This window comes from Staurois parvus, unplaced genomic scaffold (assembly GCF_062004578.1).
Source record: "Staurois parvus isolate SC_StPar_1 unplaced genomic scaffold, SC_StPar_1.0 ptg000566l, whole genome shotgun sequence".
NCBI classification, from domain to species: domain Eukaryota; kingdom Metazoa; phylum Chordata; class Amphibia; order Anura; family Ranidae; genus Staurois; species Staurois parvus.
This window is the reverse complement of record NW_028318362.1, coordinates 2,049,565-2,075,609: the sequence shown is the minus strand read 5'-3', so window position 1 is coordinate 2,075,609 and position 26,045 is coordinate 2,049,565. Positions and strand designations below refer to the sequence as shown.

The window sequence follows — 26,045 nt, the reverse complement described above, 5'->3', positions numbered from 1 at the left end:
CCTGGGGTTGTACTAGTCACTAGTCATTCTCAGCTGTATGTGAAGAAGCAGCTGCAGCTGCAACCATCTCAAACAGAGAGACTCACTCTGGGAGACAAAGGCATAGAAATATGCTTCTGACCCTGTGTTCTGAGTCAGCAATTATCACACTGAGGTCAGGTCCAAAAGGAAGAACACTCCAAACTGCTCGAGGGCTATTAGTACATTGAGAGCTTGAAAGAAGTACAGGACTGGTGCTCTTGTGCTTATGATCCACCATGTTGCTAGTATGGAAAATGAACTATGGCAATAAGAGTACACATATAATCCCAGCTGCAAAAGCAAGAAAGGTTTGGTGACCCTCTGTGACCAAGTTACTGTAGCTAGCAGGAAAGAGGACTAAATCCGGGACTTTCTCAGGTGCTTTCACTCAGGCCTAAGGCAGGAGAGGCAAATAGCACAAGTGCACTCATGGAAATGTAATGCAGGCACAGGCAATGCTAACGTGACACATGCAACACATTTAAACTAGTGTTGCAAACACTGGACTTCAGTCATATAGGATAAATTGCCAAAGACTAACAGCACCCTCCCAGGCGCTTGCAACACAGTAAAAACTATCGCAGCAGCAGCCCACGGAGCGCCTGTGATACAAAAGTGTCATAGCAGAAATACTGCAAGCAGTAACCCTTAAAGAATACATGCAGGAAGCAGAGTACACATGGGGTAAGCATGTCCCTGCATTTAACACAACAGTGGCCTTGAGAGTGTCTTGCAGTTAGCTGTCACCTCCCAGACAGTCTCCGCCCCTCCCATGTACATATTTGTGCAGCACTACCCCCTTGGGGAGGTACGTGGGGAGGAGCTTCCGTTAACGCGGTGACGTCATTTCCGGTGTGGGGGCCATATTGGATCACCCTGTTGTATTACCCATGCAGTACACCCATAGCATGTGGTAGGAAGCTGGATTAAATCATTATTAATGTGAGTGGAACTCTATTTTTTATTTGTCTATCGCTTAATAAAACTGGTTGCACTATGGAGGGTCTCTGTTTGTGTTTCATTATGACCCTGGGAGGAGCTGGCTGCTAGTCTGGTGGATGCTGGAGGTGGAAGGCGAAACCCAGAGAGGAATCCATTCTGATAGGATCGTTTGATCCTTAAAGCGTGCTGGCCCTGTGGGGTCTAACTAAGGAGGTGAGGGGGCATTTTGGCCGTTAAAGGATTGGCACGTGTGAATCACGCACACTGCACATTACTTTTGCATTAAGAGTTGAGTGGAAAGACCACCACAAAGCATTGCATTATTATTATCAATTGTTTGGACTTTTCTTGCAACTGAATATTGGTTCACCTATTTTGAGCACTGTACGTTTTTTGCCACTATATTGTTTTATGATTATATTTGTCACTTTTTGCACTAGATATTCCCTACGAGGGAATACACGCATGACACTATTATATATTCATTGATTATTTTGGATATATACTCTTAGGGGGTGTATATTGAGTTTGTTTATTGTATCACCTATTCACTGGATATTTATATATATATATATAATTTGTTAGCGCTGCACTGTTTATTTTAACTACCCCCTTGGGAGTCACTGAGTTATTTTTGAATAAAAAGAAAGTCAGAGGGCACCTCTGCTGAAGATGGTAGCCTCTATGTGGATGACATCTGGAACACGCAACCGGCAGCACTTCCAAGAGTGAAGCAAGGTTCCTGCGGACATGTACCAATGTTGCAAGCCCGTGTTTAACTTGCCAGTTCGTTACAAATGGACAAAAAGAATTGTGCGTAAAAGGTAAAATTTACAAGATCCCTGATTCTACATGTGGTCCTCGGAATTTGTTGTTTATTGCCTTGCCTGCCCTAATGACCTACATTATGTGGGTAGAACCATTAGAACATCGCTGTCTTATCCAAGATGGTAAAGATCAGCATAGTGTTCCCAGACACTTCTTGGAGTATCACAATAAACCTACCAAGGGGCTAACAGTCTGGGTCATTGAGGCCAAGCTGGGAAACCTCCCTGAGGCAGAAAGGTTCCATCGCCTCTGCTCGAGGGAGATGTATTGGATCCATGCCCTTGAAGTATTGTCTCAATGAAGAGCTGGAAATTCACACCATCCTATAAAGTTCATTATCAGCATTATTCACCAATATTCACCATTTTTTGACATTACACCATACACAGGATATAGATGCACACAGTTGGGGAGGCCTGCCCATTCTTGGTTGTTTTTCATTCATCATCCATTTATCCAACCACACCTTGGATCGACGGTATGTCTAGAGGGATCACTCTTATCCCATTGCCCTTCTGCACCTACATAAAGTGCAACCATATTTATTTATATACTAATATGCAAAATTTCCCCTACTGTATTCCTGAGAAAATGATCATATATAATTCATTATTTATTCACGCTTGATTATGAGTGCGTGTGTATATACATACATATGGGGACCTGTATGTCGGTGTGTATACAGAGGTAGGTATACATATACAGTGCTCAAAAAAAATTAAAGAAACACTTTGAAAACACATCAAATCTCAATGGGGAGAAATATCATGCTGGATATCTATACTGATATGGACTGGGTAGTGTGTTAGGAACATAAGGATGCCCAGTTGTTTAATGGAAATGAAAATTATCAACCTACAGATGACTGAATTCAAAAACACCCTGAAAATCAAAGTGAAAAAAATTATGGAGCAGGCTAGTCCATTTTGCTGAAATTTCAGTGCAGCAACTCAAAACGGTACTCAGTAGATTGTATGGCCCCCACGTGCTTGTATGCATGACTGACAGGCACCACTGGCAGAGGACATTGGACCCTCAGGCCACCCTTGTGAAGTCTGATTATTATTGTTTGGTCTATGACATTCACACCAGCGGCCCGCTGGAGGTCATTTTGTAGGGCTCTGGCAGTGCTCATCCTGTTCCTCCTTGCACAAAGGAAGTAGATACCGGTCCTGTTCATGGGTTAAGGACCTTCTACGGCCCTGTCCAGCTCTCCTAGAGTAACTGCCTGTCTTCTGGAATCACCTCCATGCTCTTGAGACTGTGCTGGGAGACACAGCAAACCTTCTGGCAATGACAGTATTGATGTGCCATCCTGAGTTGGACTGCCTGTGCAAACTCCATAGGGTCCAGGTATCGCCTCATACTACCAGTAGTTACACTGACCCCAGCCAAATGCAAACCTAGTGAAAAACAGTCAGAAAAGATGAGTAGGGAAAAAAATGTCAGTGACCTCCACCTGTAAAACCATTCCTGTTTTTGGGGTCGTCTCATTGTTGCCCATCCCTGTTGTTATTTAATTAACATTAAAGCAGCTGAAACTGGTTAGCAACCCCCTCTGCTACTTAACTGACCAGATCAATATCCCAGGAGTTTAATTGACTTGATGATATACTCTGATTAAAAATTGTTCCTTTAATTTTTTTGAGCAGTGTATATATGTGCACAGTTGTGCATATGGACTTTATTGTGCTGCTAATATTGATGTCAACTTATAGTTTAAATATACATCCCCTCAGTGTATTCATGACTGGCTCCTGTCGCTGTGTGTCCTTCAGTCTTTTTCAGCCTGTATGGCTTTAAGGATCCTTTTGTATATGTTTTTGAGCATTCATCCATTGATTTTTATTACCTTTCTTGTTTTTTCCTTGGTTAGCTCCCCCTTCCCCCTTGCCACCCACCCACAGTATATAATCTGGCTCATCTCGATGGGATTAAGGAGCCTACTGTGCATGCTCCAAAACACATCACCGCCCCTTTTTACGGCACTTCCAGCGTATGCACTCCACGCCTGCGCCGTGCGTTCCACCACACAAACCCAGAAGAGCGGTGGCCATCTTGGACCTGTGTTCTCTGCTAGTCAGCACAGCATTTGAGAGAAGATCCACAGTGACAGGAGCCTCTCATAAACGTCACTGATGAGCTTATTGACCACCATTATCCTGTAAGTGTTTTTAACCATTTCTTAACCACTTCAATTCTGGACTTTCCACCCTTCCTGTCCAGGCCAAATTTCAGCTTTCAGTGTTATTACACTTTGAATGACAATTGCGCGGTCATGCAACACTGCACCCATATGAATTTTTTTGCATTTTTTTGAGACAGATAAAACTTTATTTTGGTGGTATTTATTTACCACTGGGATTTTTTTTTTTTTTTGCTATATAAATAAAAAATCCAAACATTTTGGAAAAAAAAGTGTTTTTCTTATAAAATTTTGCAAATAAATAATCTTTCTTCATAAATCTTGGTCAAAATGTATTCAGCTATCTTTTTAGTATAAAAAAAATCCAAATTAGTTTATAACCAAAAATTATAATTTTTTTTTTTTTTATTATTTATTTATTTAATTTTAACATACTGTCACCCTAGCAGTACAGTGTCACCAAAGCGACACTGTACTACATGTGGTGGGGGGGGGGGGTGATGAATTTTTTTTTTTTTACACTGGTTGCTTTTACACCCATAAAGGCTGTAAAAGCAATCATTTCTCCTTCTCTCTGGCTGCCATTGAGAAATACTGTGAGAGCTGGTCACAGCTTGGCACATGGTAGAAGGCTGTTGTGAATAGCCTTGTACCATGTGACCTCTGTGATCATTCACAGACTTCATTAGTAGTAAGCAATGATGTCAGCAAGTGACATCTTGCTTACTACTATTCATGTGATCACTGATTGGCCAATCAGTGATCACATGATCCGTACCTCACACAGAGGTCCCGTACAGCAATCGGTGTTCCCAGGGAGCGCACACAGGCACGGAATGAGGGGGGACGTTTATAACCGGCCACCCGCTCCTGCACTGCCATTTATGTACATGGGATGTTTGAGAAGTGGTTAATAAAACATACAATGGAAAACTGGTGTAAAAATGTCTGTAGCCAGATGTAGATGACTGTCATCTACATCTGGCTAAAGACGTTTTTACACCACTTCCCTATGAGCCTGTTTTTATTGTCCAAAATGTGAGTTGCTATACTTACCTTCTTATTAATTATTGTCACACAGTTTACACTTAGAGGCGCTGTGTCCTCTTGTTTCTTCTACTGCAGAGTTCGCTTCGCTCCATCGCAGCCTGCCCTTAGTTCCTACTGGATTACCCCCGCCCACATCGGAACTTATTTTATTACCTACAAATACATGGACTGCTGAATCATGCGCCTTGTCATTCTTGTTCTAACAAAAAGCTTTTACCAGAGTGTGTGTCACTGAGTTTCAGGACACTGCCATCTTGTGTCTGTTTCAACATCTTGTAACTGACTGCAGGGTGTTACATTTGAAAGGAGTCTACAGGGTCAGGCTTACTTGAGTGGGTGTATCATGGCCCTGGGTCTGACAGTATAATCTATATATCTCAGAATTCCTTCTAACACTCTGTCCTTTAATGAAAGACTAAGAAGATATCTTCACACAGAGTTTAATCTATTACAACTTCTGATGAACTCTATAACGTAGCACACTGTACCTGTGAAGATTATGGACACATAAATTGTGCAGTCTAAACAGGGGAAAAAGCACTGTTACTTATATGCAGACCGAGTTCTCATTTCCATCCCTAACCACTGCCTGGTCACTAATGTACAGTATGCTTACTGTCCTGTAGAAAGGGGGTACACATGACTGGCACAGGAAGGGCAGAAGTGCCCTAGATGTGTGGGTTGTTATTGAGAGCCTGGTTTCATGTTTTTTTTGTGCTGTGACAGACACAAGATGGCAGCAGTCAGTGAGAGAATAATGGAGGACAGACTGCAGAAATGTCTTTGTAATTGATTATACAGCATTGAGTTGTTTGCAGTATAAGCTGAATAGGTTATGTCTGATTGGCTCCCAGAGCTGCCTCTTCTTCCCCTAGTCTAATTTTTACTGTGCAGGGAATGACAAAATTAAAAATATCCAGGCACTTGTGCTAGTTGTATTTAAAAAAATGAATGTAAGGTGGAACAAAAATTTGCAAGCAGTACATTTTTTTTTATATTGCAGAAGAGATATATTGGGGGAGATTTACTAAAACTGGAGCACTCAGAATCTGGTGCAGCTGTGCATGGTAGCCAATCAGCTTCTAACTTTAGCTTGTTCAATTAAGCTTTGACAATAAAACCTGGAAGCTGATTGGTTTCTTTGCAGAGCTGCACCAGATTTTGCACCATGCAGTTTTAGTAAATAACCCCCATTATGTCTACCAAACAGCATGTCTCTTCTGTAATAAAAGTTGCCTACATTCTTGTCTGCAAGAGTCTTCAGAATGGACCAAAAGCTGCGAATGTGCAGCTCAATGTACAATTCCCGAATTTTCTAGGTTCGGCATGAATAAACTGATCAAGAATAAGATGGAAAACCTGGAAACAGACATAATGAACATAGTGGCAATGGTGAGGGATTGCAAATATTTTTTAAATTATTTCTCCTGCCAAAAACTATAATTACACGTGGCATAAAATTAAAGTGATTGTAAACTCCAAGTTTTGAAAAAAATGGTATTGCACAGAGCAGCCCTGATCCTCCTCTTTTCAAGTCCCCCGCCAGCGCTCCTGTTTCCTCCTCATCTCAGTGCTCCACCATAGGGAGCAGTTTCCTATTGTGAGACACCTCCGGGCTTTATCCTGAGCTGCGCTGCCTGTGTCCATAAACACAGACAATGCAGCTCAGTCCCCCCAACAGGGGGTAAAAGATTTGATTGACAAGAGCTGGAGCCCGTGAGACCAGGAAGTGAGAGGAGAGAGCTGCTGCAGATGGGCACAGTGCTAGATCAAGTGAGGGGTGGTTAGGGGGTGATACTTTTACCTAAAAATTTTTTACCTTAAAGCAAGGAATGGATTAAGGTAAAAAAATGTTTAGGCTTTAGAACCACTTCAGTACAACTTTAAAACACTAGCATCTCCTCCAAATTTTCTTCCAATATGATCACCTTTTAAAATGTTCTTCTCCTTACAGACTACAAGCATACATGCAATGCTTTTGCACAGAGCAGTGCCAATCCTGCTCTTTGCAGGTCCCCCGCCAGCGTCCTAGCCCCTCCCCCTTGCCGAGTGCCCCGATTACAACCACTTTAAGCATTTCCTGTATTTCAAAATACCTGCCCATCCTCAGTGAATAATTGGTGAATGTCACGGTCATTGATTTAAAAATACACCCCACAAACTTTCCAGGTCAACTTCAAAAGTCGATCTCTAGAAACGGGATTTGGAGACAGTTGAGACAGTTGAGAAAACACACAAAAAAATTAAATCAAATCTCTGATGACAGGATTATTTTAAATCAGGAAACCAAGTAGATATTGAGCTGCATTTCTGGATGAGCAGAATCAAATTAGTCCATGTGTTGTTATTGTATCATGTCAGAATTAAGGGTGATGAGTCACTGTGATTCTGTCTAATACGGAAGTACAAGCAGTAATTCAATATACCTTCAAATGGCTACAACTTCTCCTAGAGCTTATACTCAAAATATACAGAATGAAAATAATTATGTTATCGGTGTTTCTATAGGGTGTCAAACAGATCTAAAAATTACCAGGAGCTGGATATTTCTATTTTAAAGAAGGACTAAAGTTATAGTGAAACTCTAGCTGCAAAGTGACTTTAAATTGCTGAATATAGATGAGCAATTCTACCTGGATTTGGATTGTGAACATTCTTGTGGATTCTGCATAAACTTCAGGAAGTCTATGGTGAAATCCACTAATGTCTATGGTGGTGATGGTGCGGAGAGGTGGGGGTAGCAATCTTGTTATTCACTTCTGGCAATCTGCAGGACTAATAGGCAAACTGCTTTCAAACACAAGCCATGAGGGGACATGCACTAATACCAAAATTAGAAGAAAAAACTGTATTTCTGAATTGTCACCTCTCCCTAATAGTTCCACAACACATGGGCAAAATAACTGCTGTGAGCCCACTCATTTAAAGAAAGGGAGCTGGGCTATCCATATCCATCCATTCCAGATTATTGGCTTTCAGATTTTTGGCTCAGTTTACCAGGGCAAACAGTATGCACTGTGTTATAGGTTGTTTCCTATTTTTGGGATTGAACCTGCCAACATTTTGATTAAAAGCTCACAAACTTTACAAACCAAGGGATTCACTGGGCACCTATCCATGGTAGTGGTGAACCTTAACTATATCTGTAGTGCTAATCCTGTTCAGGAAACCTAAAAATATAACTTTTTTTTAGTTTTTTTTATAGAGGGAAAAGGGATTAGAATATCTGTCAGTTTTTATTGCTGTCTGTGTCCCTGTTAAGTAGATTCATCCTCTTTATTTGTCCCGTTTACCATTATCATTGAAAGTGAAAGTAAAGAAAATCCCAAATTTTGCATTGTCCCCAGAAAAGTAATAGAGGGGAAATCTTCCAATGGGGGCACTTAATTTGCAAGGATTTCCTCCCACTCTCTGTTTGGCTATGGGAAAGGAAGCAAAGGGAAATCTCTGCAATGGGACACAGATGGCGAAACAAAATCTGACAGGGGTCATAACCCTCCCTTACTCTATCCAAAATAAAAAAATATTTTGTCTATAGAAATGTTTTAGAAAGTTTGTTCAGTTTTCTTAGAGATTCTCTCCCTAGAATAAAAGCTGAAAAACTGCTACAGGCATAACTTTCAGCTCCTAACTGATTCATAAGCCTTAGAAATTCAGCCAAATGCAGGAACATCCTGATAAGAAATACTGCAGCAGCAAAGTGTGGAAGCTTGACAGCCCTTTTTGCCTCTTGTACATTCCTGGTGGCAAGCCCATCATAGCGAAAACTAAATAGGAGATTTGAGGGGATGTGAATTAGTGGTAAGCTATAACACTACCCAGATGTTTTGGAACTTCACATGACAGGATACCCAGGATTCAAGTACACCTGCAGAGTTTCTGAAGCTACTGCAGGTAAGTGCATGCACATCTAGATTCCTGCATTTTATATTTGCAACAGTTTCTAAAGATAGAGGGGACAATTCTGAGGCATTTGTGACACATTGCTGGAGATTTTGATGCAGTTGGCCTTGAGCCATATTCATGAAACCTGTGTGACATTTGCATTGTTAGAACCAAATAGGACAAATTCATGTAGTTATTAATTGTGACACTTTTACTGTCTGTCACTATTGTCAAAACAAATTGAAAAGAAATGCTACCACCATACTGGTGATCAGGAAAGTGATGTAAATATGACTACTTCCCGCTGCCATGATATAGCAGCTATCACCTTTTGTATCATCTCCCCCTTCCTTTAGATTGTAAGCTCCACGAGCAGGGCCCTTACATTCCTTCTGTATTGAAAGTATTGTAATTGTACTGTCTCCCTTATATTGTAAAGCGCTGCGCAAACTATTGGCGCTATATAAATCCTGTATAATAATAATAATAACTGCAATTTTAGTATTAATTTATTTTTGGGAATTTATTTGAGTTCTACGTAATTGTAATATAATTGCCACATCCATTGCATAAAAATGTAAAGTTTCCACTTTCTACCAGGTGTACAGCAGTCTATGAAGATTTACTGCACAGGTATGACTGATGCCTGCAGAGGTAAATAAAAGTTATCACTTGGGTGGAGGGATTCTAGCTTGGATTAAGTTAGGGTGCTCAGAAGGCTGAGTTTGGTATTTTTTTTTGTTTGTTGTTTTTTTATTTAGTTATTTTTTTTTAATAATTACAATTGTTTTTGTATCAATACTATTACAAAAACACAAGTTGCACATTTGAAAAACACATGAGCCCATTTAAAATGATTTAAGCTATTTTCCAGCTCATTCCTGCAGCAATGGCTGGAGGGTTTGATCCTCGGTCACTGCCAAGAGAGCCACCCGCAGACCCATCCACAAAGCCCAGGGCTGTTCTAGCTCACTCTATTAATACTGTGAACCCTCTATCAGTGCAAGTGCAGAGCTGAAAGATCCATTTATCTAAAATAAACAAATGTGACCTTACAAGCAGGGAGGGAGCAGTGTTGCAAGGGAGGTTAGGAATAGTGAGGAGCAAGAGTACTTCTCTCCTGCCCAGGGTTCTTTGCATTGTGTGAATGGATGTGCAGGAAAATGCATGGGCAGTGGTAGGGGAGCAAAGGACTCCCCCCCCCCCCCCGTCATCACTGGATGAATGAGCTCAAAATAAATTATCTTCTAATACTATTAGTGCTGTATTGCTGCAAGTACAGCACTGACAGACCTATTCATCTAAACTAAACATAAGTGAACTGACACAGGGATGGAGCTGGGAGAAGAGAGACAGTGTAATCTACACCAACACCCAATGTTGTCTCCACCTACTGCAGGCAGATGTGGTGACGTTAGCTGATGTGTGACCACATGACTGGTCACCCAGTAAATAAAAGCAGGCTGGGTGACCTGTGGTATACACAGAAAAAAATTGGTACCCTTATGACTGTCACATGACACCTATTGTACTACTTTGTGAAACTCACTGGCAAACAATAAAAACAAGTAAATTATTTTTGGTGGATGAAATGTAAAAGTCTCAATGCTTACTAAAGAATTGTTTTTCCTGAAGTTCAGCTTTAAACAAAGATCATGTTGATCCAGTAGCAATACATGGAAAACTCTACAGTCTCTGCCGTAACTAGCCATAACTGTTATGCTTCAGAGTCATACTACCATTTTTCATGAACTGTGCTAATAACATCATTTCAAGGTCTATAGTGACAAGTTTAAAAGACAAAACAGTTTCAAGTTAATATACATCTGCTATGTTCAATTCTAGTTTAAGAAAAGAAAAGCAAAGTTCTCTCCAAGCAGCCTAAATGGAGTGTGTGACATGATTTATTACCAAGTCTATGATTAGTGGAACCTCCTCCATCCATCCTAATGGGAAGATTTGTGTTCATTTAAACCAAACCAGAGTAAAGAGAACTCACTGTTCTCTTAAGAAAATAAGTATTATAAACAAAATAAAACATCTATGAAAAACGCTCCAATGAGTATTGCAGAAACTGGAAACTACAACAATTGTGAAGAAAGAGCCATGTAAAAAAAAGTGACTGTTAAGTAGAAATCACTTGTAGCAAACAATGTTGCATGTTCTCCCTGTGCTTGCGTAGATTTCCTCCGAGTGCTCCGGTTTCCTCCCACACTCCAAAGACATGCTGGTAGGTTAATTGGATCCTGTCTAAATTGGCCCTAATATGTGTATGTATGAATGTAAGTTAGAGACCTTAGATTGTACACTCCTTGAGGGTTAGGGACTGATGTGAATGTACAATATATATATGTGTAAAGCGCTGCGTAAATTGACAGCGCTATATAAGTACCTGAAATAAATGTATCAGAATGTTAGCAAATGATAGAATGGAATGGCATTGCAAAATGGAATTCCAGAAACGTTAAAAGATGCCTTGTCTGTTGCTGAAGGCTTTTGTATAATTGGTTTACACCTTCTCTTTACCACTAAATTTGTCGCATCAAAGCTACAGGGAGGAAATTTAATATAAGAGTAATCCTGGGCTTAACATTGTAACACAATACTAATAGCAACAGAAGAAAACCAGTAGATATATGAGAATAAGAATTGATACTGGAATCTGTTTATATTACCCGCTCTATCTTATATTGATTAATTGCTGAAAAAGTATTTACAGCATAAAATACAGATTAAAGAAGACATCCTCACAAATAATTTGCAATAACTGTGAGTTTATATTACAAGAGTATAAGCAAAATAAAAAAAATGACCTTTGAATGTTTTTTGTGCAAGCTGAAAATTTGGAGGTATATTTGCCTCTAGCAATTGTGCAATTTAGTAAATTAAACACAGGCAGGGCTGTATTTACATCAGCAGCAGGGTAAGGGGGTAACATCAAACCTCATAACTTAAACATTTTGATAATGTTTGCTTATTTTCATTCCCTCTTCTGACCATATCTGGAAATATATGACTAACTTTATGAAATAGAGTTAAATCCATTTTTTAGTATTTGACAATGTGAAGAAGAGATTAACCCTGTATCAGATTTTGTGGGACTGCGTCTCCACTGTGGAAATTCCTCCTTGCCTCCTGTTTGTACAGATAGTGATCGAAAACCCCTGCAGTTGGTCCACAGACTGTTACAAAATTTTTTTGTAGTAAAACAGGGAAAAGTTGAAAACTTTGTTGGGTTAATATTGTGTGTTTAGCTGCCCTGGTAGCAACAATCCTATCATTGCTTATCCTTTCGTTAACTACGGACAGGAAAGGAGTTGAAATCTCCTCCAACACCAATACAAATTTGACCAGAATTTATACGCTTACCAAGTTTATCCAAAGTTAGAAAATATAGCATGCTTCATTTAATATCACATGATAGAGCTCTTTTTTTTAATTAGAACAGCATGACACAAGATGATTTTGCCATTGAATTAATGAAGAAGACAAAAAAAAAAATTTTTAAATCTCCCAGGGGACCCTGTGCATATAGCACTTCTCCCCGTTCAAATTTTTGCTGTGGATTTTAAATAAAACTAATAACTTTTGTTCTGTCAGTGCTGGCTATAGCACCATCCCCTGAAAGCCAAAAACATAGGTTTTCTAATGGGGGAGTTACTTCCAGCACTGAGATACCCCCTCTCTATTCTGCAGTGTCTCCTCATCTCTCACATGGACTGTTCACACTGGCGCACTGTGCTTGGGTGGATTCTGAAAATCTTCTACATGCAGCATTGTCCTTGCATATCCAAATGTTCACCTACCAGGGTAGTGTATGAAAATGTCATTTCCTAGAAATGATAAGGTACTTCTTAGTGCAGACTGGGCCTGGACCTGTTTCTTCTATTACAGAGCAGAGAGAGTAGAAACTGTTAGCTTGTGTTTTTGTAAATTGATTGCAGCTGGAGTAGAGTGCTTTCATTCACAAAAACAAAAGCTGCCAAAAGCACGTGAGCTACTATACTATTCTCTCTCAGACAATTATAGTAACTAGTTTGTGCTGTTTTTAACTTGTGTTTTTGTGAATGAAAGCGGTCCACTCCAGTTGCAATCATTCACTTCACAAAGCTGTGTGTAAGAGGCTTTCAGAATGCATCTTAGCACAGTGCCCTAGTATGAACACATCCTGTGAGAGATGAGGCAGAGGACTTCACAGAAAAGCTGCATGTTCTGTATGGCAATTCAGGAGAAGGAGGGGGTGGGAGTTGTGCCGGCTCTGTGTGCACATCCTGCCAAGCCCCATCTCCTCTTGTGCTGTCAGTCAGTGTTTCAACTTCACTGTTATTGGATATGGGTATTGGGAGGCAGGGCCTGTTATCCACCAATGCTGTTCTGCAACCGCTGCACAGACTTGAAGGCTAACTTCAGGAAAATACAGAAAAACAGCCTTGCAGTGCACCCCCCTTGCACTGCAAGGGTTAATTTCTTGTTTTGTCTATAAGTAGAGTTAAGGAAATAATATGCATCTCCCTCCTTGCTCCAGCAGGCACTCTCTAGAGCTGAAACTGGTCCCCATAGCTTATTTCTAAGCTGTGACTAGCTCAGTATCACTCCAGCCTTTTAAGAATACCGTACAGTAATAATGTCCCTGTATAGTATGTGAGGCCAACTCTCTGCCAACAGATGGAAGCCTTGGGTGGAAAGGGAGGGCACCAGAGCAGGCCAGAGTGAGGAATCAGGTAGGTGAAACAGCTTTGTCATCTCTCCCCTAGACATAACAATTAACCCTTGCAGTGCAAGTGGATTTTTTTTTTCAATTGTCCTGGAGTTACTGAGCTACGTAGACAAGATCCATAGGGAATTTAAAACGGCTTCTTTAATCTTCTGGCGATACTTATTTATTTGTGAGGCAAAAAAAAAACAAACAAACCTAAGTTTCCCATTAAAATGTCATTTTAATATTTTTTTTCTTTTATTCATCATTATGTGTAAAACTCCCTGATTGCACTAATCTACTGTGTACAGCTGTACATTTAAAAATAAATTCACCTGAAACTTTTTCAAGGATTCCTTCATGGTAAAAGTGTTGAGAAAGGTTGATCTACATCATGATATGATGTAAAAATTCATTTTCTGTGCTTTTAGTAACTTTGGTAGTAATTTAAGTTGTACAGATGAACCTGAAAAAAAGTGTTGTGTACACATGTGTGCAATTTGATAGTAAGAATGCTAACTCTAGAAGAACATTATGAAGTGATAGAATATAAATACTGACTTTACAGTGCATGTGTGTCTTTACAACTTTAAACAATAGGAAGTTACCCATCTAAAGTATTGTACTGGAAAACAATCTGCGCTCCACACACCACTCTTTTGACACTATTAAATTTGGGATCTTCCAATTGTTTGCAATAAAAAAGTGGACTATAAACATTTTCCACATCAGACTCGAAAGCACTTGGCACTACAGGAGGAATTATCACTTCTTTTCTTCAGCAACAGACCCAAACAGTCTTTGCTTACAGCATTGCAATCTTAGTTTATATGTCTAGCTGATTACATCGATTCAGGACGTGCTTTTCAGCTATTCTGTGTACTTCTTCCAGTATTGTCACTGAATGTCAATTAACATCTTATGTATCTGTTACTATGTTTATGAAAAAGCTTTCAAGGTATTACATATGAGTACCGCAAATGCCAGACATGTAATAATGGAACTAGTAATTAGTGTCTACCCAGAAATAAAATCACCATGCTTGTACTTAAAGAGATTAATGTCAGAAAATTGCTTAAACCAAGCATACCTGTAAAATAAGACAGTATTTACAAGCGCCGTTGCTAAGACTATAAAAGATCTGAAGCACCTTTCACCACACCAGGATGAGTAACAATGCTGCATGTGTAGCATGCCTTGGTGAACAGTGGGTGTGACCTAAGTGTGTCAACTGTGGGAGGGGCTTAAAGAGGTGTGTTTAAATAAAACCCAAGCCTGCTTCTGTGTGCATGGTATACATATGCCACAGCTCTTGTCCCCATAATATATGTTTTCATTGTTCTGACAACAAGTGATCACCTAACAGATATACAGTATGTTTTTGTGCAAACTGAAAATAGAGAACTAACACTTTTTCTGATCCTACCTTAAAGAAGAACTTTGATAAAATAGTCATGACCTGCTTAGAAACCAGCAACCGTTGAGACAATGAACACTTTGATGAGAAGTATGTAATGTACAATATCATTTATATAGTTCAATAATCTGTAATGCACACAGTACAGGGGACAGGGATTTGTAATGCAAAGAGTGCAAGGGCAATGAGTACTTATGACAGAGAGCAGAAGGGTCAGGAGCACACATTACACAAATGTAGGGGTGTGTAATGCACAGAATGCAGGTGTCAGGATTGTATAACATGCAAAATGTGGGGATCATGAGATTTGTCAAACATAGTGTGGGGGTCAGAGGTGAGTCATGAGTGCAGAGGCCAGGAGTGTATAATGCACAGAATGCAGGGGTCAGAAGTTTATAGCAAAGAGTGTAGAGGTCAGGAGTGTGTAATGCAAGAGTGCAAGAATCAAGATTGTGTAGTGCACAGAGTGCAGGAGTCACTGGAACCAATGCACAGAGTTCAGGGTCAGTGGTACGTAACACACACAGTACAGAGATCAGGTGGTCAGAGATGTGTAATACACAGAGTGCAAGGGTCTAGATTGTGTAATGCACAAAGTGAAAGCTTCTAAGTGTGTGAGATGCAGAGTAAAGAGATCAGGTGGTCATGGGTGTGTAATGCACTGAGCGCAGGAGTCAGGGATGTGTAATGCAATTAGTGCATGCGTCAAAGTGTGTAAGAGTGTAAGAGTAAAGAGTACATAACATGGTGTAAAAAGCAATACATAAAAAGCAATATACTCTTCCCTCTTAGCAAAAATCTGCCTCCCCCAAGAAATTCAGCACTAATCAGCATGCTCACACCCCCTCCCCCTAGCATAAATCCCCTCTGCAAACCAAAATTATCTGCAATAAAAACTTCACCCCTCCCCCCTGCTGAAATTCCTCCTCCCAGAGCAAATCTCCCTCCCACCAAAACTTTTTCCCAACGTGAATCTTCAACTCCTCCAAATCTTGCAGTCCAGCACAAATGTTCATTACTCTTTCCCTCAACTTAACAGACCTCAGATGCACTGCAGCAAGCAAAGGTATTCCTCCTAGGCTTCACCTTCACTTGTGCCATATGACACAACAGAGCAATGGAGGAGCACACTAAAGGTACCTTAAGCTCTGACTGACAGCACAGCAAAAAGAGATGCTTGCTGATGTAGCTGTGGGTTGTCATGTAAAGTAGATCTGGTGCATCAGGCAGGAGATACTGAGCAAGTGCGGTGGAAACATTGCATACTTTTCCTACTGAATGTGCTGCTTTCCTTTGCCACAATGCTAAGAAATCTGCTGAAGTCTGAAGAGAAAATTGCACTTCCTGGAGTGTCAATCACCTAGGTCCCCCTTAGCTCTCACAGGGGAAATTTTATATACATATATATATATATATACTGTATATATACATATATAAATATATATGTTTTTCACCATTTATATACAATCTTTGTTTTACAAACAGACATTAGTGGCCTCCTAGATTGTTAGCTCTAACGAGCAGGGCCCTCTATTTCCTCTTGTACCAAATTGTATTGTAACTGTAATGTCTACCTTCATTTTGTAAAGCACTGAGTGAACTGTTGCCGCTATATAAATCCAGTATAATAATAATAATAATAGTGCATTACATAAGGTTTCCAGAGCACTATAGGGAAACCAAAGAGGCAGCATAACAAACAGGCTTGCTTAGCAGTTCTGTACATCTGACTGAAACCTTGGACTTACAAGTAATCATGGTAATTATTGTGAAAAGGAAAATATATCCATTGACAGGCTACACAGAAAACTTCACAATATCAATAGCAATGTTTAATGTTTATCTGGCTTAAAAATAACATTTAAAAAAAATATTACCTTTTTTTAGTCCCTAGCATAATAAGCAAAGAAAACACAAACAAAACCATTATAAAAAATAAAATGTGACCAGAACTACATTCATAAATTTGAGAGGGATTAAAGCTTAGCACACTTGCTTTATAAGTGCCGAAATCACCACATTTTAGCATATATATCTGCTTAATGAATGTAAATGAGATATTTACTGAAATACACACCACAAATCCAGATCTGGCATTACCTCCTATATCCAGCAGTATAAAATGTTCTGAACCTTACTTAAGTCACTTATATTGATATGCTATTGGTCAGTGAGGTTTCACAATCTAGTAAGTAGCACTCTTATATGTTTTTGCCAATTAGCAGGCTTGACAAGCTTTGGAAGACAACTTTGTGGCCAGCTAGTGTATGTTCTAGGGCTGGAAACAAACACAAACCCATCATAACTGCCAAATATTATTAACTATTTAGGAGCTGAATATAGGATTGGATAAAAGTTATAGTTAAGGTAAATAACCCCTTTAAACCATAAATAGAAAACATTATAAACAAGCAATTAATAAGTGAAAATAGCTTTGTTGCCCTTACATTAGTTTCACATCGCAACAAAGATGACTTCAATAAAACCAGGTATGAAGGCACCAAAAGGCCTTCTGCTATTACTGAAAATGTTCTCTGAATAAAAGTGTTTCCTTGCTCCATTTCTGCTACTACTCATCTGAATCTTCCATCAGATGACCTATCATACCTGCTGGGAGAGAAGACCAGTGATCCACAGCTGTAGTCTGGGCCACCCACTGACCAGTCTTATTGCAGACTCATCCTATTGCCATTGAAGTCTTCAGACCTGTAAGAATCCCTCCAATTGACAGTCGATGGGAAGAGTCCATGCCTGCAGGCAGCCACATGGACACCTGAAGATGGACCCTCCCACTCTGTAGTTTTATTTTAATTACTGCAGCAATTATCTAGAGTATGGTGAGGATATTGTCTTGGGGGGGTCCTTCTTGGAGTTTCATACATAAAGTGTTACTAAACCGACAACAGTAAAATCAGTCTGTATATGCAGTAAAGCATGCTTGTTAATCCTGTGCATTGTGTAAAAAGGCTGTTTGATCCTTTCTTCTCTGTTCCATCCCTTTTTCAAGTGACCACCACTTATCTCCAGACTGAACCGTAGGCCTGCACATTCTCAGTTTGGTGTGTATTGCTAGAGAGGTTTTTTTTTCTTGGGAGAGTTCATGTGATGAGCACTGGGACAATCATCACTGTCCAGACAGAGATCAGGGGATTTCCATCCTCCTAGTGCAGAAAGCAAAATCCTCCGACAAGCTTTAGCTAGTGGTGGGCTGGACACAGATAGAAGTCACAAGACTGCTCTAACTGCTGATGTGAAAAGGTATTTAGCAGTTTATATTTACTAAAATAATTGCAGTTCCATGTTCTGTGTACTGTGGGAGACCAGATATAGGGAATGCAGTGTCTTGGGTTTAGTTTATATGGGGTTGAACCACGCAAATCTCTAATCAGCTTGTGTCACAAAGCCACAAATATTAAAGAGGATATCCTCTCTTTGTAAAACTTAATTGGAATAGATACTGCGCTATGTGAACAATTAGATTTCATACAACATAAATATGTACTATGAAAACCCTCCTACCTCTGAAAGGCGATCAAAGTAAATACAAAATTGATTAAATAATACTGTTCAAAATACACTAATCACAAGTGTACATAAAGAACTGTGAAATATGGCCAAAACAGCAAAACAAAAACTTATTGTTCATATAGCATATATTATAGTCCATATAAAGATAAAGACTTCACAATCAGTGATAATACTGTAAATCGATGCTGTAGGTGCAATGTGGATAATCTTCCTTCAAATGGTCATCAGAGTGTGTACCACCACCAAATAATTAAATGGAGGCTTACCAGAAATGGAGACCCCTTAATTATAGGGGGTCCCAACCAGCATTGTGATATACAGCACTAGCAGGCTGTCCGTATCATGCCCAGAACAGGGATCTTCCAAACCTCAAACTCAAAAGTGAACTCGAAATGCAGTGTCAAATGAGATCATGAAAGAAAAAACATACTTTATTTGCGCAAATGAAATCCTACTTACAAGCTGTAGAACAGTTAAAAGCATTCAAATAGACCTTTTTGCAAGATGGCCGACAGCGCGATGATGTCAGAGGGATTTGTTTTGTCATCAAAAGACATCCTCTAGGGGCTACGGAGCCACCCTCTGCCACCGCACTTAAATGGAAAAAAAACAAGCCTCGATTTGGAGCACAACCAGCCCAAACTGATCACCGGAAAAAGATAACACAGGAAGTAAATCCAAGCCTCGATTTGGCAATTCCATCTACTGTTGTGCAATACCGGAAGAAGCCAGTTTGCAAAAACCAAGCCCCAATATAAATCATAGAGAGATATTTACAATGACCAAATCTATAAAAAGTGGCCAGATTCACATAGGAAATAAGACCACATGGAATGGCCAAGTCTATACAGGAAGTAAATTTAAGCCTCGAGTTGAAAATCCCATCCATCAGTATGTAATATCAGAAGGGGCCAGTGTGAAAACCAAGCCTCAACATGAGAATCAAAGGGAACATACACAATGGCCAGATCCATATAGAATGGCCAGGTCCACATAAGATGGCCAGATCACATATGATAATTAATTTGAGGATAATGTAAAAATATGTATAATGAATCTATTCATCCAGATCAGGTTCAAAAAAGTTACTGCTCCAAATCAACAAAGCATGAATAGAAAGAATGCACATCCATACTGCCATCTAGTGTACAAAATTAAAATATACATGTCAATCAATAGAATACACAATATCCCCTCTCTGGCACAATGAATAGACCAGAGTGTCATGTTTCGCATGACTTTCATATTGACTGTCATATGCCTTTAAGAGTTTCTATATTTTTTTTCTGCTCCTCCCTTTCCTTTGGTTTATTTAATGCTGTATAGATAGCCCACCCCTATTCCCACTAAGGCTTTGCAGCTCTAGCCTCATGTCATGGAGCAGGAAACATTATGATCTTTTGACCTATCAAATTTTCATTGTTGTAAGATTCTCTCAGTTTATGGAATAAACTTCACAAGATCTACAAGATGTCTTATCGATTGAGTCACTGACTGTGGTATCCAACTGAGGTTGAAGTTATCGCTATCTCATCACAACTGTAAGTTACAGAGATCACACTATCAATGCTTAGATTGGAGAGACAGAACAGTCAAAAGATCAGTGGATTGCTTCATAGCTTCATAGCTCCTTGATAGCTAGAATACACAGTGAGATGTTACATGGATACTGGATATAACAGCTATAGAGAGTGCAGCCACCTCTACAGAAGTCTGTACATGCCTCCAAGTATATTCCAGCATAACACTCATCAGTGTCAGGACAAATTATTGATGTGAATGTTTTACAACTGCAAGTTTATTCACTGCATCTGTATACATTACCACATGGATTGTCTGTGAACGTATAAGAAAGAAAAAGAAAATCTTTCTGCAATCATTGCCTAGAAAACCTGAACTCTGCCACAGAAAAAGTGATACATTTCTCTGTAAACTTTCTATCAACCCCTCTCCTTGCTAACATGATGTTTCAGGAAAGTAATATACAGTCTGGGGAAACCAATAGACAACCACAGTCAGAGCTTCATCCATAGCAGGACTTAGATAAAAGAGAACAACACTTAAGAAAGTGCAAGAAAATCTTAATGCTGACACGTTAGAATTGCTGTATAATATTAATGACTTATAGTCTAATACTGTTAAATGCATGTCTGTTCTCTCCCAACAATCTCATGAGCCAATACAACTAGAGGGCACTATCCAGCAATTGAATGTTGCTTATGAGAATTATCAAAGACTGTGTGTTAAATATATTGCTCTGTTAAAGCGGTACAACACTCAAAGGTCATTGGAAGAATTAATAAGTTTTGAGGAGCTCAATCTTGAAAGAGACAATTTAGTGGTGCGAACAAAGACAAAGGCAGAAGTGAGAATAACACAGCTCCATGAATCCAGATCTTATCGCTCTGCATCTACTAGGCGCTCCTCAAGATCTTCCAAATCCATACAATCAAGGTCTTCTATACTCATTCAACAACTAATTAAAGCCCGTGCTGATGCTGAAGCTTCTAAAATTCAGGCAGCTTTCGCCCAAAGGAAAGCAGAAATGGAGGCTCAGGCCACAGAAATGGAGGCTCAGGCCGCACATAAGAAAGCAGAAATGGAGGACCGCACGTAAGAAAGCAGAAATGAAGGCTCTGGCCACAGAAATGGAGGCTCAGGCCGCAGAAATGGAGGCTCAGGCCGCACATAAGAAAGCAGAAATGGAGGCTCAGGCTGCAGAAATGGAGGCTCAGGCTGCAGAAATGGAGGCTCAGGCCGCACATCAAAAAACAGAGAAATATATTATTTGTAGGTAATTTTGATTAGATATGAAGATAGGATGATTATTCTATGTTAATTATATATTATTTATTTTAAATACATTTTTATTAACATTTTTATTATTTTATATATATATATATATATATATATATATATATATTTCTTGATGTAATTATTTGTTTGATATAATTTCTTTTAGATTTTTCTTTGTTTAATTATATCCTCCGGTCTATTCATTGCACCAGAGAGAGAATATATTTTAAGTAGGAGTCTTTATCTTTATATGGACTTTAATACATTCTATATGGACAGTAAGTTGTTGTTTTGCTGTTTTGACCATATTTCATAGTTCTTTATGTATTCTTGGGTTTAGTAACATTTTAAAGAGGATATTCAGACAAAAAAAAAATAAAAGTCAGAAGATATAAAACACACACTTAACAGTCCAGGGATCCAGCACTGTCCTCACCCAGGATGGTTCTTCGAGTCTCTGGCACCACCATCTTGGATGTAGGAAGGCAGCTGTGACTTCCTGCAACTTCACAGCTAGCTCAGCTCTCCACTGCCCATGCACGAGTTGTGCTGCACTCAATGAAGCCACAGCCTCCTGGGATCTGCGACATGTCCCAGAAGATTGCAGGCAGGGAAATGGAGTGCTGAACTTCAGCTCAGATTGGCCAGGCAATCCAAGCAGGAGTGGGAGCAGGTAGCCGCCAAAAATAGGTACCTGTTGCCGAAAAAAAAAAAATCTCCAAAAATGTGAGAGAAGTAGGGAAGGATTAACAAAAAGTGGAATGTCCCTTTTCAGGTGAAGATTTGCTTTAAGTAAATGTTACCATAGTACATTAAATGCAAACTGTACACTGGAATTCTGTTTTATAGCAACTCTCATAAGAACGATGCCTACACTACAAATTTTAAACTCTTACTTAAGATGCTGGCTGTTTAGAAGATTGCTTATGTTTTGGCTAATCCATATATAGTTTATTCATTATGACCACCAACTGCAAAGTCTGAGTTAGTAATTTACTAATTTATGAAACTGAAGGATTAATATGCCAGCCAAGCTACTATAAATTTTAGTCGCAACACAAGTATATTTGTACTGTGTTTTTCCATCAACAAATACAAAAAAATGTATTTTGCGAAATAAATATACAATTAGTAAACCATCAGCTGAAAAATATTATTCAGCAAAACAAATAATTTATGACAGCGGTGTTATTTCAGCAGTATGCATGCCCTTTAAGTAGCTGAAAATTTTGAGATATATATTTATATATATATATATATATATATAACTGTATATTTATCACATAGTATGTAGCAAAAGCAAATTACATCATTTACATTGCATGAATTTTACAATAACTCATGTTATGGTGTTAGACATTGGTGAGTAGCAGGGCCTTCACACCCTGGACTTACAGATAGTGGATTAAATGATGCTAAGGGTCACTCAGCACAGTGGCTAAGTGGTTAGCACTTCTGCCTAGCAGCACTATGGACATTCGTTCAAATCCCAGCCATGCCACTACCTGTGAGAAGTTTGCATGCTCTCTCTGTGCCTGTGTGGGTTTCCTCCCACAATCTAAAGGCATGCTGCTAGGTTAATTAGCTCCTATCTAAATTGGCCCTAGTATGTATGAATGTAAGTTAGGGACCTTAGCTTGTAAGCTCCCTTGAGGCAGGGACTGATGTGACTGTGCAATATACATGTAAAGCACTGCATAAAATGACAGCACTATATAGGTACATATATTAAAGAATACTGGTGCTAGATCAGTGTGCTGATGTGTCTGTGTAGGACAGTGCTGGAGAGAAGGTATAGCAGCGGAAACTGTTTGTTGTTTTGAGCTTGCCTGGGACTCACAAGTATATCTTTTTTTTGCAAAGGTTGACATTTACAACAACTAATATCTGAAAGTAACATACGCTCCATTCAGCTATCTTGGACCCTACCTTATGCCAGGAAAGGCCAATAATTAGCTTTATATTGTTCATTATTTCAAAAAGAAAAACACACATTTAAAAAAACGTAAAATAAAAGTGTCAGAACACAAATAAGGATCAAATACAAAAGCAGCTCAATGAGCAAAATTGATTTTAAGTCACACTGGTCATCCCTGTAAATAACGGTTTTGCCAACAAGGGCACAGGAAACAATAATAGTCCAAGTAGTGCTCTAACTCTGCCTTCCTCAGCCAGGGTTCCTCCAGAGGTTGCTAGTGATTGATCTGTGGCTTATTGACCTCCTATTTAATGGTTCCTGCATAGTTTTAGCCATTTGGCAGCGCCAGGACAACAATGATCTTTTTAGCCATCTGCAAAGGAGGCATTCTGACTATCACCACTGGCCACCAGTATAAGGGGCATTATTTCAAATGGCCCCAATGAATTGGTTTTAGCAGGGGTTCTCCAAGACCTTTAAAATCATTTGAAGTGTTCCTCTGGAGTATAAATTTTGAGAATGGCTGTTCTAACCCACCCCACTCGACTAAATAAAGCACGTTTTCTGTCTCCTGCAACCCTGGTAGCAATAAAATTTTACCAATGGTTCTAACCATAACCCACTTCAAAACAACAAAAAAAGGTCATGTTTTCCCTGCCCCTGCCTCCTCTGTGTCTGAAAAGCACAACAGTGCTCTTAACATTAGGGCAAGGGAGAAACAGACATAATTCATGGAAAATAAATAGAATATTGATATTAGAGATGTTTGTTTACATGTCCTTCTTAAATATTCGCTAGTAAAAACAATGCTCTGCCTCTGCTATCAGTGATGGAGACAAAACACAAATATAACAAATACCAACCTTTGGTTCCTGCTGAAATGCAGATGAGCTACTGCTTTATAGTCTCCTAGACAAATGCAGCCAGTATTATCCTTAAAGACTTTTTCTCATCGGTCAAATTGAAGAGCCTTGTAAAATTCAGGCACAGGAATACATTTCATAGGAGCTACAACAGAAAGGAGGAGAGACTGTTAACAGATAAAGTAATATAACCTAAAGTAACAAAAAAAAAGAAAATCTCACAGTGCAACAAAATGTTACTTATAAAATTAAATTGTCAGAAAGCCAACACCACTGTGAAACACTCACAATCAGAATATATAACTGCAGTGCTGCTACAAACTCAGTCTATATGACATATAAACACACGCAAATCCGCTTCAAACAAACATATATATTGTGCATCAAAATATATATACATATATTTAATCCTAAATAGATCATGTGAAACCTGTGTACCAACTAGAAAGTCTATGAGTCTCAAAGTGAATCAAATGAAAAAAGTGATTAAATTAAATCTTCTTATCCCAATACTTTTTGGTGACTCTTCTGTGCTCAAAACATCACCACGCTGTGCCAAGATCACAATCTGCTCAAGTCTGCATTGTTCCCTTAATTAAAGGTGATCAAAAAGAGCCTGAATAAAAACATTGTAAGATGTTGCCACACACCTCCACTTCCTCCATTTTGAACCACAAGATCTCTGCAATATTCTCTTGCCAGTATTGCAAATGTCCCACAATAAAGTAAAGATCCAATCTAATGCTCTCCGTTTGCACAAATTTTATTAATAAAAGCACATCAAATGCCCATGTATAATGTCAAAATGTGAGTATTGTGCTTTTAGTAATTAAGGGGTTAATATATATAGGTATAAAAAAAGCATAAATGTTTGACTCATCAAAGTAGCCACCTTTTGCTGATATAACAGCCAAACACGCATTCTTTCTACAATGGAAATAAAATATTTGTTTGGAAAGCTCTTCCCAATACTGTTGCAGAAATTCCCTCCAATATGTTGCACTTATAGGTTGCTTTGCTTTCACCCTTCTGTCTAGTTCATCCCAAACTGGCTCAATGGCATTTAGCTCTGGACACTGTACTGGCCATTCAATGATTTGAAGCCTACCATCTTGTTCTATTCTTCTACATTAGTTCTGACACAGCCTGGAGGTACAATATGCTTTCGGTCATTATCTTGCTGTAGGATGAACTCCTGACAACTAGGCATATTCAAGAGGGTATTGCATGGCACTGCAAAAGTGCAAGTTGCCAACTCTGGATCCAGCAAAAGAGCCCCAGACCATTACACTTCCTCCTCCATTTTGGACAGCTGGTCTCACACAGCATAGATGTGCAAGACGAAACAAAGCAGAGATGAAACAAATCATCCTCCAAAAGTTGCACCTGTCTATCTGCACTCTTCAATTCTCTACATTCATTCAAAGTGCATAATTTATAAAGCTTGTCTGAAAGTTCTGAAAATAGGGTGAGGAGAGCTGAAATTACACATTGGAGGGAAGAGACAAAACCCCCTCCACACAGCTCACATGAACAGAGCTGTGGCTTTCAATCTGCTGGAGGTCCCTCCCCGTCACCATTTTTCTCTTGGAAAACATGTCAGATATGATTCATGCTGATAGCAGAGGAAGGAAGCAGAGGACAGAAATGACACTTAGTGCTGTTAATTGAGACAATACACATTTGAGTTATATGCTTTGTTCAGATTTAAGGTCTAAAGTTTACAACCACTTTAAGAGGGTGTAGTAACAGTCTGTATCAACACTGTTTTTAAACAGACAGAGAGCTTCTAAGTAATCAACAAAAGTTGGGACACTTGTAGGAATTATTAACATTAACTTTCTGAAAAAAATTTCTTTAGAAAATCAGAAACTTTGTGCATTTTTTAATATGATGGTGCCACCATTAATTTAGAAATTTGACCAACAAGCCTTCAATTTCACCTCATGTTGCTA

The 26,045-nt window shown here is 39.2% G+C and overlaps 1 protein-coding gene across 2 annotated transcripts in view; it reads right to left on the bottom strand.

Annotated features, from left to right (window-relative positions):
• Positions 1–26,045, bottom strand: part of BMPR1B (bone morphogenetic protein receptor type 1B) — a 658,563-nt gene that overhangs the window by 375,714 nt on the left and 256,804 nt on the right. For both annotated transcript variants that reach the window (XM_089691636.1, XM_089691637.1), the window contains one exon: positions 24,091–24,235. The gene's annotated coding sequence lies outside the window, so the exon portion shown is untranslated. The remainder of the gene's footprint in view (positions 1–24,090; positions 24,236–26,045) is intronic.